Source organism: Oryctolagus cuniculus, chromosome 6, assembly GCF_964237555.1.
Source record: "Oryctolagus cuniculus chromosome 6, mOryCun1.1, whole genome shotgun sequence".
Lineage (NCBI taxonomy): Eukaryota > Metazoa > Chordata > Mammalia > Lagomorpha > Leporidae > Oryctolagus > Oryctolagus cuniculus.
Window position 1 is genome coordinate 4659672 of NC_091437.1, and position 16587 is coordinate 4676258.

A 16587-nucleotide genomic window follows, 5' to 3' on the forward strand; every position below is an offset into this window, starting at 1 on the left:
TCCTGAGTGCGGACGGAGCGCGGCGGGGCGTGGTGCCCGGGGCCCTGCGCGCTGGTTGGCCCCTGACTGAGCCCGGGCGGCAGCGGCAGAGCTTCCTCCCGTGAACGCGGCCCACGAGGCGGCTGTGTTGCCTGCAGCCAGGCCGCGGGGATCACTGCGGGAACGATGCCTGGAGCCCCTCAGCAAGCAGCCACCCTGGGTTTTAATAGGAATTCGTGTCTGCGGCTTCACTCCCCCCATGCTCTCACAGGCGGAGCTGGGAGCTGGGGACTCAGTCCACGTCTCCCGTGGGGGTGGCAGAGACTCGGCCCCTTGCCCCTTCCTCCGCTGCCTCCCGGGGTACGCGTTAGCAGGAACAAGGAGTCAGCAACGGCGATGGAGCTTGAAACCAAGCCCTCACGGGTGGTCCACGGGCCTCCAACCGTCGTCTGAAGCACTAGCCAGACCGCACTGTGCTGCGCGGGCGTGTGGAAGGAAGGATGCTGTTCTAGAGGGACCGGAGCTGAGCCAGGCTGCCGCAGCCACGCCCCACCCGGCAGGGGCTGTGTTTCCAGCACATTCCAGTTACTCCAGCACTGCCTGTGCGGAGGAGGGTGGGGTACTAGGTTGGTCCAGGGCCGCCTGGGGAGCTTTCCCTGCGGAAGCGGCTAGTGGTTTACAAAGAGCTGGGGTTTGTTCGCGTTTGGGCACGCTGCCTCGAGCCAGAAAACCCCGAGGACCTCTGGTGACTCCAGCAGCCCGCCGGGGTCACGGCCAGTGTGGACCACCGTGGCCGGCGAGGGCATGAGGAGCTGAGCTGTATTGTTTCTGGGTTTTGATCCGGCAGAGGGGGACCTGGCCACTGTCGTAAAGGTGAAAGAAAAATGTTACTTGAGGAAAATCAGTCTGCCCTGCCTCGGGGTGAAGCGTGCCCTGACCTCACCAAGGGGTTCGTCTCTGTCTCCATCGCATGGCCATGGAGATACAGAGGAAGAAGGTGTGAGCTAATCTAGACACTCATCGCAATTACTGACTGAAAGGACTCTGAGGATGGGACTTCCTGAGAATGTCCCAGAACTTCCCAGAAGAGGAAGGGGCTTGGAGAGCTGCTAGAACCTGACACATCCTCCCTGTGAGTGACGATGGTGCACCCCTTCTGCACTCACACCTGCACGTTGTCCCCCGTGAACCTCTTCATCTGCCATTCATTTGTACCCTTTCCTCATAGATCAGCAAAAGTGGGTTCCCTGTTGTTCTGGGGTCTGTGAACCTCTTTTGCAAATTACTGAGAAGGGGCCACGGGGGGCTTCCGTTTGTGGCCAAGTCAGACGGAAGCTCTGAGTAGCCGGGAACCTACTACCTCTGACTGTCTCCTGAAGCAGGGCTGAGCCCCCAGCCATGAGTGAGGCTGGGACTGGATGAACTAGACACCCACTGGGGATGGCGTCGTGTCTTCTTGTGTCAGAAGGGAAGAATTAGCAGTCGTGTGGAGGTGGGGACAGCACAGAGTGTTGTCCCGTCTAATCGGGAGAATCTGAAGCAGACAGCACCGTCACCAGGTATATCTGAAACACACCAGCTTACGTTGTGTCGCTAAGTCGGACCTCAGCTTGCTGAGGCGTTTGTCCAGTGTGAGTACTTAGAGAGTAAGAAGGCTCTCCCCTTGGTCCTTTAGTCCCAGGCTGAGGATTCTTCCCTGAGACGAAGCCGTTGTTCCTGAAGTGATCGTGGTTCTACCATGCGGAGTACAGCTCTTCCATGTCGAGCAGAGAACACGAGAAAGTCCTCGTGTTCTCTAGAGAACAGATAAAGTAGACTTCATGGATGTAAGATTGACAGCGTCTTAGAAACTGTACAGTTTTGTCTTGTTACCAGTCACCCCCTGCACCCCCAAATGCATGTTTGGCTTTTAAAAGTCATGTTTGTTCTCCTGGCAGCGTTTGTTGAGAGAGGAAAAGTAGAATCACATTCCTGAGTTCATAGTGAACAGCAGACTGCTCAGGGTATTTCCGATAAAGGAAGGGCATGCTCTGCTCCCAGGTGACTGCCACCTGCTCACAGTGGGACGCGCTCTCAGCAGCCCTGCGTTGCGCAAACATTGCACTGTCCGGGAAAACACTTGTCTTCCGGCCTTTGACCCGGCTTTGAGAGATGAGCTCTGAACTCTTGGGGTGTTTTTGTGTGCTTGGTGCTGGGTCATGGGCTGCCGGTTTGATCAGGCAGTGTGCGCCAACACTGTGGTAGGGGTGAACGCCTGCTCTTGGTCTGCAGGGCTGGGGTGAGGAGCTGAGGTCAGTCATGGTGGTGCTGCATGCGCGTGTGACGGAGCTTCTAAGGAAAAGCCTCGGACTCCTTGGTTTGCAACACTTCAAAAGCCGTCATAGGCACGGGAGGAAAGATAGTTCTCTGCTGGCTTCGGTGTCAGCCTTGGAAGTAAATTGATGAAAAATTAATAGGAGAAGCAGATATACTTTATTTGATGTTAATATTTTCATGTGTCCATGGAGGCCTTCATATGAAAGAAACGAGGATCCAGAGTAGTTAGGCCTGACGGGGTAGGTACCCCTAAACATACAGCAGTAAACTGTGAGGCTCACAAGAGGAAAGGGGGTTTGGGCCAGAGGCAGTAGTGGCGATGAGGTGACCAGGAACCAGCTGGGAGAGACTAGAGGAGAGCTGGGGTTATTTTAGTAGGCTTGTTTGTATGGATTCATCTTGTTGATTCCCACCCCTGGTGATGAGGGAGGTGCTAATATAGGGAGAACACATTTCTTGTGAGAAATTCATGCTCTAATTATAGGTAGAAAGAGGGAGGTCAGAGAGTCCTTCCTGCATTTGATCTCTCTCAGTTGACTTTAGCTCAAAACAACCAGTATGCTAAGGAAGCATGTCTGGGGGTGGCACATTCTGATCGGCTATTGCTGGCATAATTCCATGTGTCCGTGCAACTCAAGGGAGTGTGGGAGAACACGTCGCACCTCCGGGAGGGGGAGTTAAGGTCGTCTTCCTGGAAGAAGACATAGGCAGCTTCATGCCTGGTTGCTTCTGGACACTGCCCCATGTGCCTTTGTTGATTTTGAATCTGCATCTGCTTGCTGTAATTATCTGTACTATGAAGGCAACAGCTTTTCTGAGTCCTGCTATCCTGAGAGAGAGTCACGGAGTCGGAGGATCATCTTGGGGACCCCCAGTGTGCTCTAAAACGTACAGCAGCTCAGGCATTTGCTGGTCGGAGAAAAAACTTCAAAACTGTAGCAGGGCTTGGGGAATTTCTGGAGTTCCCATTTCCCAGGGACACTTGGCTTCATTGTGACTGCTAACGGTGAGTGGAGCGGAAGAGGAAGGAACCTCGCTCAGGGAATCAGCGTGTGTGTCGGAGGTTAGACGAGACCCTCACCCTCCACAGTGTCTCCCTTGGAGCACTCGTCCAGGCAGGAGCTCCTTCCAAATTCTGTTCCCTGGACTGCAGGGCTAACAGTGCCCTTTCGTGAACACGCACATGGTCCTGTGGCACTGAGAACGGCTGCAGTGCAGATCTGCCGTTATTTCTCATCCAGCATCTCTGCTGAAAAACTCTCCATTTTTCTTTTCTTTTTAAAAAAATTTTTAATCTGAGAGGCATAGAGCCAGAGAGATACACAGAATGAGAGAGCTCCCGCTGCAGGTTTATTCTCCAAATACCCACACAGAGGACGGGGGGGGGGGGGGGTGGCACTATCCTGGCTGCTCCACTTCTGATCCAGCTCTCTGCTGTGGCCTGGGAGGGAGGTAGAGGATGGCCCGGGTCCATGGGCCCCTGTACCCACGTGGGAGACCCAGAGGAGGCTCCTGGCTCCTGGCTCCAGATTGGCGCAGCTCCAGCCATTGCAGCCAGTTGGGGAGTGAACCAGTGGATGGAAGAGCTCTCTCTTTCTCTCTGCCATTCCTTCTCTCTCTGTGTGGCTCTTTCAACTAAATAAATAAATCTTCTATTTTTAAATACTCATTGGCTGGGGCTAGTGCCAGGAGCTGAGAACCCAATTCGGGTCTCCCATGTGGGTGGCAACAACCCATTTACATAAGCCATCATCTGCTGGCCCTAAAGTCTGCATTAGCAGGAAGCTGGAGGCAGGAGCCAGAGCTGGGAGTTGAGCCCGGGTACCCTGAGGGCGGGGCGGATGTGGGTGTCCTGTCTCCTAAGCTAAATGCCTGCTTCTTTGCTTTTTTTTAAGGTGCAAATTACAGTTCCCCATAGACATAAAAATGACTTGGGAAAAACCTGAACTTGGTGATCTCTAAGATACTTTCCTGGGTTTTCCCTTCATAATTTAAAAACTGTATTCACTTCAGGAAATAATTCATTTCTTCATCATAATGTGTTTGGCACTATACAGAAGAAATCAAATAAAAGTACATTTTTTAAGACTTAAAGATATTGGCTGGCACCGTGGCTCAATAGGCTAATCCTCCGCCTGCGGTGCTGGCACCCCGGGTTCTAGTCCTGGTTGGGGTGCCAGATTCTGTCCCAGTTGCCCCTCTTCCAGGCCAGCTCTCTGCTGTGGCCCGGGAGTGCAGTGGAGGATGGCCCAAGTGCTTGGGTCCTGCACCTGCATGGGAGACCAGGAGAAGCACCTGGCTCCTGGTTTCAGATCAGCGCGGTGCGCCGGCCGCGGCGGCCATTGGAGGGTGAATCAACGGAAAAGGAAGACCTTTCTCTCTCTTACTGTCCACTCTGCCTGTCAAAATAAATAAAAAAAATAAAAAAAAGATGTTAACACAGGAAAATAAGCAATGTGCATGACCGTGCACAATAGGTGGTAATTACAGGCAGAGAAATAAAACTGAATTGGCAAGATAATTTGCCTTATTTATATAGTTAGCCTGCAATGGGTGGTGGGATGTTGGTGGAAATATTAGAAGTTATGTGTGAGAAACAGTAAAAGTGAGAACCAAGTGATGGGAGAATTGGGGAGGATCTTAAGGCAGAAGCTGCTGGTAAACTTTGACATTTGAAAAGATGTCAGGACAGCCTATGAAGTCCCCGGGGTGTCAGATGGCATGGTGGCAGGGAGCTTTAAAAGGGACGGAAGACTTGCAGGGCTGGAGGCAATACTAAGAGTATTTCTGCGGGGGCACCCTATGCTGACCTAGGAATTTGTGGTCACAGACAGGATGCAGACTGCACGCTGGGGTGGATTCCGTGTGATTACTGGGTGAGGAGGCGTCAGAGATGGCCAGGGATGACCCTTGCCAAGGGGCCAGAGTCATGCTTCCCGAGGCCAGCTGCGGGGCACCCGGGTGTCCTCGGTGGACTGTGAGAGGGAGCAAGGACAGGAGGCTGTTTCCCACGCAGCATCCCAGAGGAGGAGATGCCAGAAGGTGGCGCCGAGTGCTCCAGCGTGGGCGGGGTGTGAGAGACCGTTTCCTGTAGAATCTCACGGAACCACTCGTGCCGTTTGGCTGATTGTTAAAATTAGCAGCTCTCGGTAGTTAGAGATTTTTCCTTACTGCTTTTATGGTAAAACCGTGCACAGAGAGAGTGAAAACACAATTGGGCACCCCGGACACAGGACAGTGATTTCCTAGGAGTTTCTGTTTCTAGCAGTACTTTTCAAGGTGGTGATTTGCCGAGCACTGGAAAGCTGGGTTGGTTATAACCTGGGTTGGTTATCAGCCTGTGGCGTCTGTACTTCGCAGTTCCTCCCCAAGGCAAGGGTCACTGCCCGGTGCATCAGCTCCCCGGCTTGCCACCACTCTGCTGGGCACACAGGCCCTGTCATATTTCCTGTCTGTTCCCCACAAGGACCAGCCCTGTACCCGATGTCATTCTATTTTTAAAGGAAAGATTTATTTATCTGAAAGGCAGAGTTAGAGAGAGGGGGGAGAGATGGAGAGTTTTTCCATCTGCCGGTGTATTCCCCAAGTGGCTACAATGGCCAGGGCTGGGCCAGGCTGAAACTAGGAGCCAGGAATTCCAGTGGGGCTTCCCACATAGGTGACAGGGCTGAAATACCTGGGCCATCTTCTGCTTTCCCAGTGGCACTTGTAGGGAGCTGGATGGGAAGGTAGAGTCACAGACAAAGGGAGAAGACAGAGATCATCCTCTGCTGGTTCATTCCCAAATGGCTGCAACAGCCGGGGCTGGGCCAGGCTGAAGCCAAGAGCCCAGAGCTTCCAGATCTCCGGTGTGCGTGGAGGAGCCCAAGCACTTGGGCCGTTCTCCACTGCTTTTCTTGCATGCATTAGCAGGGAGCCGAGTTAGAAGGGGAGCAGACAGCACTGAAACCACGGCCCATTTAGGATTCTGGTGTCGCTGGTGGCGGCTTAACCCACTACACTACAATGCTGGTCCCCATTAAATCTTTTAAAGACATTTTTTCTTAATATTTAAACACTATTTGAACTCTTACATATTTAAACTCACAAACCTTATAAATTTTATTGTCCTAAACCTTGAATACCAATCACAAAATTAGTCCAAGCTTTTCTAAACATTTGAAGAACATTCCATGTCGCAGAGGTCATTTCATCTTAAATGTTTGTATTCTCTTTAAAACACACGTAATTACAGGGGTAATTATAGAGGGTGCACACAACTGTTTTTAAACATCAGCACTTTGACACGCTGATGAGCTCTTTCTTACTTGTGTATGCCTGTGACCGACGGCACTGGTGGCCCTCAGGACCCCGGCGGGCCCTCTGCGGAACTTGAACCCGCACTGGTGTTTTTGGGAGTGAGCTCTGGCTTTGGGTCAGGGCTCACCTGCTGGTGCAGTGAGCTGGGACTTGAGAAGCTGCACTGCCTGCTCGCGCCCAGGTTCCCCGTGGCTGAAGGGCAGCGTGTTCCTCCTTGGCGCCCCGCTCACTTTCTTCACTTCCTCTGTGTTGGTAGCTGGTCGCCACCTGCTTCTGTGTGTCACTGACTCAGCTCTAAACAGAGAGGTGCAGGCTTACAGCGGATGCCCCGGTCAGTGGCAGCTCCATCTTGGGATAGTCCTTGTTTGCTAACCACAGCAGTCTTTTTAGGACATTGAGGGACAAGAGGCGCAGCGTGTGTGTAAAGGTTCCCTGCTCTGCACCGGCTGTCGCGTGTGGAGTCCTGCCTCTGTGCTGAAGGGGGACAGTGAGGACAGAGGCACACACTGGCTCTTCCTGCAAGTAGAGGGGCCAGGGGCTGCTGTTTTACAGACACTTTGGTGCTGAGAGCCCAAGGGCTACAGCCCCCTCGGTTTTGGCACCACTGGGTCACCAGGGGAGCCCCTCACTCTAAATGAAGAGATGGGAACATCAGGCAAGCCACAGGGTTCCCAAACAAAGCCTTTGCATTTTCCATGTCCTTCTTTCCCATCAAGATGTGAAGGATTCACTCTAAGGTGTCCCTGTCTTTGTGCACTTGCTGCTGTCAGGGAGGAGCCTGGCGAGTGGGGACTCCCTGTGCTCCTGTGGTTGTCCCTTGGATTTTTAAAGGGGTCCCATTCGACCCCTCAAGAGGCTTGCCTTGAGCCCTCTCTCACTGGTAGTCAGAAGCATTGCATTATGCTGGGCTAGCTTTTAGGATAATAAAGAATGCTAATAATTAAAGTTACAGTACTGGGGCTGGCCCTGGGGCATAGTGGGTAAAGCTACTGCCTGCAGTGCCATGATGAACACTATAGAACAAAGTAGAGACAGCCGTGGTGACCACTGTGCTACAGGACACGGTAGGGACAGGAATGGTGACCACTGTGCTACAGGACACAGTAGGGACAGGAATGGTGACCACAGTGCTACAGGACATAGTAGGGACCACTGTGGTCACTGGGCTAGAGGACACGGTGGAGACATCATTGTGACTACTGGGCTGGGGAACACAGTAGAGGCAGCTGCTGTCACTAGTTTGGGGCATGATTTTGTTGCCCGTTTGCACTAACACAGCAGAGGGAACCTAAGAAAAGTGAAATCATCCCTGCATTTGTGTCTTATATGTTCCAGAAGCCTAGTGAAATATTCAATATTGATTTTAATTAAACATAGTGAGACTTCTATTTAATGGCATAGAACTCTACTGTATGGTGAAATCCCAGAAGCCAGGCAGGTTGCTACATCTGCAGTGCCCAGCTGTGCTCCCAGTGTGGTCACCCTGCAGCAAGGGAAGCGTTGTCTGTCCCTGGAGGGGAGTGCAGGACGATAAAATCCCACCAGTGAGTGAGAGCCCCTCATCCCTGGGCAGGCAGCAGACCTTCAGGTCCAGCTCCAGAGTGAGTGGTGACGCTGAGAGACTGAGCCTGAAAACTCAGTCCATTTGACTTCTGGGTTCTAGAATCCACCTTCGGAGACAGATGATGGCTTCCTTGCCTGCCCTGGGAGCTGTGCCTCTCTGAGCTGCTGCGTCGCCTCTGATGGCGTTAGTCTCTGGGCCTGATTTCTAGCAGAAGGGCCTCTGAAGTGACAGTGGACATTGGGTTGGCACAGTGGGTGAGGACTCACAGGGGACATGGGTGGTGGAGGGAGAGCAGAGCTGTCACCCTGGGGAAGGGAGCTAATGTGGGAAAGTCCAGTGGGCAGGGAGTCTGGGGCCCAGGGTCTGCTCCTTGGAGAGCACCCATCAGCTGAGCAGCCTGGGAGGCCCGGGGGTGCCTTAGACTCAGTGTGAGTGCCTTGGTGTGTGAAGGGGTTTATTATGGTTTGTGGTTCCGGTGGCTGGAGGGTCTACATAGAGGAGCCCTGGCCGCCTCACAGCACAGCAGAGTAGCAGAAAGGAAGGGCCATGGCCTCACCTCGTGCCAGCTTCTTCCTCTGAGAACCGGTGCAGTCATTGGCAGCTGGGCTGCAAAGCGGCGGCATCGATGCTTCCGTGAGGATGGAGCCGTGTGGCCTAATCACCTTCTGATACCGTACAGCCTTGGTGATGCTTTTTAAGATTCATAATTTTTTGGGTTCTTGCCATCTATTCAGAGAAGAACTCTGAATGTCGCCTCAAAATAAACCCAGCGATGTGGTAAGTTGTAAGGTTTTCTCCAGTGAGAGAAATGCACAGGAGAGCGAGGGCTCTATTTAGGGGAGAAGGAAGTCTGGAGGCTTAGTTGAGTCCACACCAGGCAGAGAGCAGGCTGGGAGCCACGTGGAGAAAGCCTATGGTTAGGAGCAGCCACAGGTAGCTTAGCATGGGCGGCAAAGCAAAGGCAGAGAGGAGGCCAAATTGTGGTCCAGGCCTTTAATTCACTTTCAAAGGGGAGTGGTTACCTAGTCTGATTGGCAGGTGGGCATCCAGGTGCGATCAGACAGGGGCATGAGATCACACAGCTCACAAACCTAATCTATGTAATCCTATCTGCCTGCCTGTATCACCTCCACGAGGCCACACCCTGTAAGGCTCCGCTGCGTCTACACTGCCACACGGGACCAAGCTTCCAGCACAGGCACCTCTGGGGGCAGCTGCAGCCGAATGACCACAAAGGACAGGCCTCCCTGCTCGGACTGATGTGTGTCCCACTGTGCTTGGGCTGACAGCTGATCCTGCTCAGTCTTGAAGAGCAAGAGATAGAGCTCAAGAGAATGCACCAGGTGACGTCTTCCCAAGTGCTGGGGGAGTTTACTTTAATGACCTTGGTCTCGGTGGGTCCTTAAGTGAGACCTCACAAGTCAGCCTTCTGCCTCGTTTCTGGGCTGGTACTGAGAAACCCGCAGTTCTGTTCTTACAAGTCTGTAGCTTCTGTCTGGGGTCTCCAGTTTTTTTCAGGATATGTTACTAATTTCTTAAAAATTCTAGAAACAAATATGATACCGCTTGATCTGATATATCAAAATTAGCATTCATGATGGATTAACTCCCCCTCCAGTTCTGAGTCTTGGCCTTGCTTTGTTCAGTCTCTCAAGCGCAGAGTGGGGCTGTGCCTTGGTGTCCTTTTAGGGGGCTTTTGAGTAATGTGTCCGTGACGCTTGGGAGAGGAAGCAGAGACCTGGAGCTTGGGGGGTGGGTGGACATTGCTGTCCCTCCCAGTACACAAGTGCAGATGAACAGTTGTCCTGGGACCTGTGGGTGGTTGTAAGAACTTTTCTTTTTAATTCAGAAGAGAGGGAGAGAATGAGAGAGACATAAAGAGAGAGTGACCCTCTACTGATTCAATCCCTGAATGCCTAAAACAGCCAAGGCTGGGTCAGGGCCGGAGCCGAGAGCTGGGAGCTCATTCCAGGTTTCCCATGTGTGTGCAGGCACCCAACTGCTCGAGCTAACATCTGCTGCCACCCAGGTTGCCCATCAGCAGAAGCTGGGGTCAGGAACATGGCTGGGACTCAAACCCAGACACTCTGATATCGGACGTGGGCGTCTCATCCGGTGGCTTAATTATTCGGCCACATGCCTGGCCCTCAGAGAATGTTCTGGTGTGGCTACCAGGGCTGGGTACAGTGTGGCTGTTGGCTCCTGCCTGCACTTCCTGTGCTCGGTGCCGGGCGGAGGGGCTTGGTACAGGTGGAAGCCCCTGCAGTAGTCATGATTCTCCAGAGAAGCAGACCCAATGCGATTGTGTAGATGCAGCGAACGAGAGGGACCGGCTCCCAGGAAGTCCTGCACAGGCCACTGCAAGCTGAAGAACGAGGCAGCTGGCAGCTCAGCCTGGGGCGAGAGGGAGGCCTCGGGATCGCAGAAGCAGAGTCTGAGGCTGGAGGCTCAAGGTTTAGGGCTGCAAGTCACACGGTCCAGAGGCCAGCGAGCCTGGAGCTCTGACCCCTGCGGGCGGGAGGAGGCCGTCCAGCCCTGCAAGAGCGGGGAGACCTTGTCGCTCTGCTGCCACTTTGTCCTGTGCAGCTGACGGTGGTTGGAAGGTGCCTGCCCACGCTGGGGCTGGTCTTGCCCACAGGGGCACCAGCTCACAGCAGCCTTCTCCCCAGACGCACTCACACACGCGCAGAGCCGTGCCTCGCCTGCCGTCCATGTGACCCCTGCAGTCCAGCTGCCGCTCAACGAGCTGGCACAGATGCGAGAGGACCCTGCTCGGGCGCTCTCTCCCAGGTCTTCCCGGCAGCCTTCCCTCCTGTTGCCCAGAACTGGTCTCCCCAGGTCCTCCTCTCTCTTCTCTTCTCTTTCCCTTCAGAGCAGACCACCGCAGCCCATTAAAAGCAGAGTTGTGATAGTTGGGAATCACACATCCGCTTCCCTTTCCCGGTGCCTGAAGGCGGAAGCACCATCTTCATCGTTCTGAAGGTGGAGGAGGGTGATTGATGGTCACTGTGCGCCTTATCTGTGAGTTCAGAGCTTGTTTTTCTGTTTTTAAAATTTATTTATGCATTTGGTAGAGTTATGTGGGGATGGGGGTGGGTGGGGGAGAGAGATGGTTCATCCACTGGCTCACTCCCATATGGCTGCAGCATCCAGGACTGGGCCAGACCGAAGCTAGGAGCCAAGAGCTTCATGAGGGTCTCCCACATAGGCGCAGGGGCCCAAACACTTGGCCCATCTTCTGCTTTTCCTAGGCCATTAGGGAGCTGGATTGGAAGTAGAGCAACTGAGACGCGGATAGGTGCTCAAATGGCATGCTGGCATCACAGGCGGTGGCTTTGCCCACCCTGCCACAAAGCTGGCCCCGGGTCAGTGATTTCAGCACATTAAAAACAGGGGTGGGGTTTGGTACAGTGGCTAAGACAGTGCTTGAGACCTCCACATGCCATGGCCAAGTCCTGGTTCATGTTCCTGATTCCAGCTTCCCATGAATGCGCACCCTGGGAGGTGGAAGATAATGGCTCAAGTACTTGGGTCCTTGCCAGACACATGAGAGACCAGATTGAGTTTCTGGCTCCCAGCTTAGGGTTGGCCCAGCCTTGACCACTGTGGGCATTTGGGGAGTAAACCAGTGGTTGGAATAAAGATCTCCATTTCTCTGTGTTTCCCTCTGCCTTTAAAATAAAATGAAAATAAATACAAAAAGTAAAAATTAAAAATACTTATCTATTTCTAAAATAACAGTTTTTAGAAAGGATCCAGGGGCTGGCGCTGTGGTCTAGCAGGTAAGGCCGCTGCCTGCAATGCTGGCATCCCATATGGGCGCTGGTTCGAGTCCCGGCTGTTCCACTTCCGATCCAGCTCTCTGCTGCGGCCTGGAAAAGCAGTGGAAGGTGGTCCAAGTCCTTGGGCCCCTGCACCCATGTGGGAGACCCAGAGGAATCTCCTGGCTCCTGGTTTCTGATCAGCTCAGCTCCAGCTGTTGCAGCCATTTGGGGAGTGAACCAGTGAATAGAAGACCTCTCTTTCTGTCTCTGCCTCTGCGTCTCTGTAACTCTGCCTTTAAAAAAAAAAAATTTTTTTTTCAAAAGCATCTGCATCTGGCTATGCAGATGTTTAAGAAACTCTAATAAATAAAAGTAAAGTTTGGGACTGGCACTGTGGCATAGCGGGTCAAGCCTCCTGTGATGCCAGCATCCCACATGGGTGCCGGTTTGCGTCCTGGCTACTCTGCGAATGTCCAGCTCCCTGCAAATGGCCTGGGAACAGCAGTGGTGGATGGCCCAGGTGTTTGTGCCCCTGCCCCTTGTGGGAATCCTGGATGAAGCTCCTGGCTTTGCCATGACCCAGCCCTGGCTGTTTTGGTTATCTGGGGAGTGAACCAGTGGATGGAAGATTTCTCTCTCTCTGTCTCTGCCTCTCATTCTGGAACTCTAACTTTCAAATAAATACACAATTTTTTTTAAAAAAAGACACACAAAACTAAAGGAGGAAAAGGTACAACATTCTTTGATAAGACAGATTATTACTATAAATGTCAGTTTTCTCCCAAGTGCTCTACAAATGTAAATGCTCTCGTTGGAGCTGCTGGGGAATGTAATGAAGTCACTGTGGAATGCACAGGCGACCGCTGAGACGGTCATTACACGGTAGAGAAGATGATAAGGAAATGAGCCTCCCGGATATTAAGCCTGGAAGTCACAGCAATAAAACGTTGGTGCCACCAGGGACATGCAAGAGAAGCGAGCTCAGACCCAGCGCTAGCACCCAGCGCCCAGGACTGAGCCCCCCGCCCGTCTTCCTTGCGCTGTGTCCTCCTCCAGGAAGTTCCCCTTGTTTGACCCTGTACCTTTTACTGTATTTCAATTCTGCTCTCAAACACAGGAATTCATGTGTGCAAAATATACCATGTCTTCTTTTTTTCAAACTCTAGCTCATTTCCCGTCCTCACACATTTGCAGTCAAGTTGTCACGTTTCATGTGAAATCCTTAGAGTTGGCATTGGTAAGGGACAGAAAACTGTCACTCATGCAACTTTTCTGTTTCCCAATAAAACTTTATCGTTTTTTCTGTGAAGACCTTGTATGTAACCTATGATACATAAGTGCTGTGACATCTCCCCTGTTTCTGGTTTGCACAGGAGAGTTTGTTCTTGTTATGTTCTCTAATTGGCCTTGGAATGGATACTGATTTTGATACACTGACCTCAGGTGTGTCACTGCCTCTTCCGGGACAGTGTATTTGCCAGTCTCCCTGGACATTTCTGACCCTCTGGAGACACGGATCCAAAATCATCTGTCATAGCCACTTGTCCTACCTGGCGGCCCTCGGTTTTACTGCTGTCTGGTTCACTGGAGGTGAGGGACGAATGTGTGGACCGCCTGGCTGCAGCCACCTAAGCATCCCACCGGCTTCCCTGCTTGCAACACCTGACAGGCAGGTGCTCTTGCTGGCTTCCGCAGCATTGCCTCTTGCGTCCCTGCCGAGTGTATCCCAACAGCACTGAAAATGCTCACACCAGTCTCACTTGTCCTTCGTTTTTCTCTCTCCTCTGTTTCTTGTCTATCAAGGATTCTACTTCTTATTTGTGAATACCACAATGTGTGTGGATATTACATATAATACATATATATATGAATGAGACTGTAGCAGATGTTGAAATAGACATTTTTTCAAATGATTAATTGGTCTGTCATCATTTATTGAATTCTCCACTATTTTGCAATGTTTTGAAATGATGTTTTTACTTAAAGTTAATGCTTAGGTCTTACTGGGATTTTAATTGAAATTTTTTGTAAGTATAAATTTATGTAGAATTTATGTATTTTAATATTGTGTTCCTTGCTGCAGACTTGATATATCTCATTACTTACTCATGTCTTCTATTATATCCTTTAGTAAAGTCTCCATAAAGATTTTGCACACTTCTTTTGTAATTTTTCACGTGTGCCTTATTATTTCTGTTGCAATGTAAATAATTGATCAGGGCTATCATTTAGAAACAGCATTTTTCATTCTCTTTCTTTCTGTGTGTCAGTTTGAATATTTTTCTTAAACTGTATTCTGTTTCACAAATGCTTCTGCTTGATTCAAATTGCTGTTAAACCAATCTGTTGAACACTTCATATTTTTTCAGTTCTGAGATTTCCATTTAATTCAGCTAACTCCAGTATCTGGACCATCTATGACTTTAAGTATATTGGCTATTTTTTCTCTTGGAATGAACCAGTGGGTGGGAGTTCCCTCTGTCTCTCAATAACGGACCAACTAACTAACTACACAGATTCTTTTTAAAGGTAGGAACAGCATTTTCTCAAAAGTTTATTTCTCAGATACTGATATCAATTTATTTTATTTAAAGATTTATTTTTATTTACTTGAAAGAGTTAGAGAAAGAGAGAAAGGGGGGGGGGTCTTTCATCCATTGGTTCACTCCCCAGGTGGCCCCAGTAGCCACAGCTGGGCCTATCTGAAGCCAGGAGTTGGGAGCTTCTTCTGGTCTCCCACATGGGTGCAGGGGCCCAAGGACTTGGGCCATCTTCTGCTTTCCCAGGGGGCATTAGCAGGGAACTGTATTGGAAGTGGAGCAACTGGGACTCAAACCAGTGCCCATGTGGGATTCCAGCACTGCAGGCTGGGGCTTTAAGCCACTGTGCCACAGCGCCAGACCCAATAACTATTTTAATCCAAAAGAGCCACCATATCTGTAGGTTCAGTTCTGCCATTTCAGGAAAATTTTTTCTGAACATTTCAGACTATTTTTGGCCTCACTTTGGGGTCCTTAACTTCAGAGACCGTGGTTGTCTTTTTGTTGTATATGTTTTCCACACCCCTCATTTCTTCTCTAAATTGCTTTATTTTATTTTTTCGTTTGCATTCGTTTTGACTTTCTCAATGCATTAATGTGCTTCTCTGCTCTATTCATTGTAGTCTTTGCTGCTTAAATGATCACACAGCTCATGAATGACAGGGGCTCATTATCTTGTTCCTCCATTTGTTGTCATATTTCTGCAGTGGCCTTCTAAAACCCATTCTCTTAGTAATCTTGTCTTTGAGCTCTTGTTTATTGATTTAAAGACTTGTGCAATGCATTGTAAAAATACACAAAGAATATGTTCTTGTTGCTTGGGTTATATTTTCCTCACTGCTGTGCTATTTAGCGTGCTGTTTCTCTCACTTTATTTTATTTGCTGTGGTTTATGCTTCATTGAAGGTCTTGGCAGGAAACAGATGGTACATTCAGAAACTGGGATAATCGAGGACAGTTTCATAAAGGGACTGTGTACAAAGCTACAAGCAGGATGTGGGGGTTGCTGAACCAGCAGAAGCTAGTGCAGGACCCCTTGGCCAGCATCAGCAGGAGCTGTTACCACCTCCAGGCCTGAAGAGGCAAAGACAGGGTGTGGTGGCTGGGGTGCAGACAGGGCACACACAGTGTGTTCTCTCAGGCACAGCTCCCTGGGCTGGTGGGTGAGCGTCCAGCCTGTGTTCTCTCAGGTACAGTGATGGGGGAGGGCTGGTGGGTAAGTGCCCAGCCTGTGTTCTCTCAGGTAGAGTGATGGGGCACAGGGCTGGTGGGTGAGCGTCCAGCCTGTGTTCTCTCAGGTAGAGTGATGGGGCACAGGGCTGGTGGGTGAGCGTCCAGCCTGTGTTCTCTGAGGCACAGTGATGGGGGACAGGGCTGGTGGGTAAGCGTCCAGCCTGTGTTCTCTGAGGCACAGTGATGGGGGAGAGGGCTGGTGGGTGAGCGTCCAGCCTGTGTTCTCTGAGGCACAGTGATGGGGGCAGGGCTGGTGGGTAAGCACCCAGCCTGTGTTCTGTCAGGCACAGCTCGCTGGGTGTCGGCAGGGGGAGGGCTGGTGGTAAGTGTCCATTCTTGCTCTGCCTCCCCGCAGTCTTCTGCAGGTGCCTTGCCAGGGGAAGCCGGAGGACAAATGCTCTTAAGGCTTCCTGGGCGTGGAGGATGTGGGAGGCGGAGGGAGAGTGCTGGAGAGAAGGCAGAGAGCCACGCGTGGCCTCGTGCCCATGGGGCTGCAGGGCCGCCACGTCACGCCTGCTTGGCTCTGGGTGAGTCTGTGCAGAGCTCTGCAGATTCTAACATCACTCGGTTAATTCTTAGCGCCGCCCATGCCCCGGCTAAGTCTGTTTTCTCTTCCCTCCAAATTACACTTGGAAAGTGAGGTGGTGCTGCACTTGTTTTTGTGGTGCCACGGGGCATGGGGACAGAACACGGGAACGTGAGGGTGGGTAACGTCCAGGTGATGTGACTTTCTCTCTCTTCCCTGATTTCCACTAAATTTCTTATTTCAATTATTTCCATACCAGAAAAAGAGTATTTTCATTCCTTGGCTTCAATTCATCCCCCCCCCCCCCCAAGCTCTCTTGCCCCACGTATGGGACAATAACAACACTTCAGTTTTTCTGTCCTTCAG

The 16587-nt window shown here is 51.3% G+C and overlaps 1 long non-coding RNA gene across 3 annotated transcripts in view; it reads left to right on the forward strand.

Moving 5' to 3' along the window:
- LOC127487799 (uncharacterized) overlaps positions 1–16587 on the forward strand; it is a 98945-nt gene that overhangs the window by 32199 nt on the left and 50159 nt on the right. For 2 of the 3 annotated variants that reach the window (XR_007914985.2, XR_007914983.2), the window contains one exon: positions 11031–11179. The exons of the other annotated variant lie outside the window; for it this stretch is intronic. This is a non-coding gene — a long non-coding RNA (uncharacterized lncRNA). The remainder of the gene's footprint in view (positions 1–11030; positions 11180–16587) is intronic. 3 annotated transcript variants of the gene reach the window in all.